At 40.0% G+C, this 2,500-nt stretch overlaps 1 protein-coding gene across 1 annotated transcript in view; it reads right to left on the bottom strand.

The window, feature by feature from the left end:
- The window catches only part of LOC137620808 (glutamate receptor ionotropic, kainate 2-like), a 17,374-nt gene that overhangs the window by 11,231 nt on the left and 3,643 nt on the right, over positions 1-2,500 (bottom strand). The gene's annotated exons all lie outside the window — the stretch shown is intronic.

The following is a 2,500-nucleotide window of genomic DNA, read 5'->3' as shown; positions in this document are numbered from 1 at the left end:
AGGATAGGGGAGAGAGCAGTGGTTAAGGGGTTGGGAGGGACGAGTTAAGATAAGGAAAGAAAGGTTTGGGAGAGAGCAGTGATTAAAGAGGAGGATTGGGGAGAGAGAGCAGTGGGTAAAGAGGAGGATAGGGGAGAGAGCAGTGGTAAAAGAGGAACATAATTGGTTAAAGATGAGGATAGGGAAGGGAGCAGTGGTTAAAGAGGAGGATAGGGGAGAGAGCAGTGGTAAAAGAGGAGCATAAGTGGTTAAAGATGAGGATAGGGAAAGGAAGGGAGCAGTGGTTAAAGAGGAGGATAGGGGAGAGAGCAGTGGTAAAAGAGGAGCATAGGTGGTTAAAGATGAGGATAGGGAAGGGAAGGGAGCAGTGGTTAAAGAGGGTGATAGGGGGGAGAGCAGTGGTTAAAGAGGAAGATAAGTGGTTAAAAGGAGGATAGGGGAGAGAGCAGTGGTTAAAGATGAGGATAAGGGGTTAAAGAGGAGGATATGGGAGAGAGCAGCAGTTAAAAGGAGGATAGGGAGAGAGCAGTGGTTAAAGAGGAGGATAGGGGAGAGAGCAAAAATTAAAGAGGAAGATAGGGGAGATAGCAGTGGTTAAAGAGGGAGATAGGGGGAGAGAGTAGTGGTTAAAGAGGAGGATTGGGGAGAGAACACAGTGGTTAAAGGGGAGGATTGGGGAGAGAGCGGTGGTTAAAGAGGAGGATATGGGAGAGAGCAGTGGGTAAGGAGGAGGATATGGGAGAGAGCAGTGGGTAAAGAGGAGGATAAGTGAGAGCGCAGTGGTTAAAGAGAAGGATAAGGGAGAGAGCAGTGGTTAAAAAGGAGAATAGGGGAGCGAGCATTTGTTAAAGAGGAGTATAGGGAGAGAGCAGTGGTTAAAGAGGAGGATAGGGTATAGAGAGCAGTGGTTAAAGAGGAGGATAGGGGTGAGAGCAGTGGTTAAAGAGGATGATAAGGAAGAGAGCAGTGGTTAAAAAGGAGGATAGGGGAGAGAGCAGTGGTTAAAAAGGAGAATAGGGGAGAGAGCAGTGGTTAAGGGATAGGGAGGGACGAGTCGAAATGTAAATAAGATGAGGAAAGAACGATTGAGATGTGGGGATAGTAGTATACGGGAAAGAGAAGGGGTTCAGGGGGAAGGATGGGAGAGGGGTTAAATGCATGAGGGAGAGTAGTAGGATAGTGGGAGAGTAATGATTAAGGGAGTCATAGGAATAGGAGGATATGGACGGGAAATAGAGGTTTGTAGTATAAATAAGAAGATAAGGAAAGAAAGATTTGGATGTAGGGATAGTAGGACAGGGGATTGAGAATTGGTACAGGGGGAAGGATGGAGGAGTAGTAGGATAGGGGAAGAGAACATTAGTTTAGGGAGATGGAGGGATATGAGGATGTGGACGGAAGGGAGAGGGTTGGGATGTAAATAAGATAAGGAAAGAAAACGGGAAAGTACGGAAAGAAAATCGGGAAAGTAGAATTATAATGGAAAGTAGATAATACAGATGAGTAGTGGATGGGGATAGAGGGTTGGAAATGTGGGTGGAATTTGGATAGAGTGTAAAGAGGATGGAATAAAAGAATAGGTGGAGGATATTGAAGTAGGTGAAAAAAAGCAAATGAATAAGAAAATATAAGAATGTGAAATAAAAGAAAGGGAGGAGTAATTGAACGATAGGAATTTGTTAAGGGCAATAAACGCAAAAGATGATAAAGAAAAGGAAAAGTGTTAGTGATAAAAGATGGATAAGAAATTGAACAAATAAAGAAAATAGGAAGGGAGAAAAATAAGCAAGGGAGAGATGGTATAAAAAGAGACAAAGATATAAGGGATTAATACTAAATTACTGATAGATATCAAGTTTATGACTATATTCTCACATTGCAAACATGTGATATTAACATTTCATCTCCTCTTGGGAATCTTCCCTGGCTAATATTTCCAAGGAGGTTAGTATCTATAATAACGCGAAGCAGTTTACTAATGAAAACGTAACATACGAGAAATATATCTAGAGTTAATGGATTCAAAGCCAATGAATTAGAAATAATTACCAGGCAAATCAGAGTAATGAATTTAATCCTGGTAATATCCAGAGGGGAAATGTATTTTACGATAATAGCTAAGGACAATGAGTAATAACTGCGGCATTAAGAGTAATAAGATGATAAGATCAATAGTAATACCAAACACTGCGTATAAAGATATGAAATGTGTTCCCACGGAACGATTTCATGCAGCTATATAATTTTTCTCTTGAATTCAAAAGATGTATTTACGGATTAGTTTTATTCAATAAGAATGAAAATGAAAATAACAATAATAACAAGATTAAATGATTGAAGAAAATCACGACTACATAAACATGCTATTTACTAATAATTTACGTATAAATATTAAGCAAATTAGATAAATAAAAACAATCAGCGACATCAAATAACAACATGGCAGCCGCAAAACCAAATATAAACTACCTGCGGAACAGATATTGTTATTAAGACTCAT

The sequence above is a fragment of the Palaemon carinicauda genome, chromosome 27 (genome assembly GCF_036898095.1).
Source record: "Palaemon carinicauda isolate YSFRI2023 chromosome 27, ASM3689809v2, whole genome shotgun sequence".
Classification (NCBI taxonomy): domain Eukaryota; kingdom Metazoa; phylum Arthropoda; class Malacostraca; order Decapoda; family Palaemonidae; genus Palaemon; species Palaemon carinicauda.
This window is presented reverse-complemented; position numbering and strand designations above follow the sequence as displayed.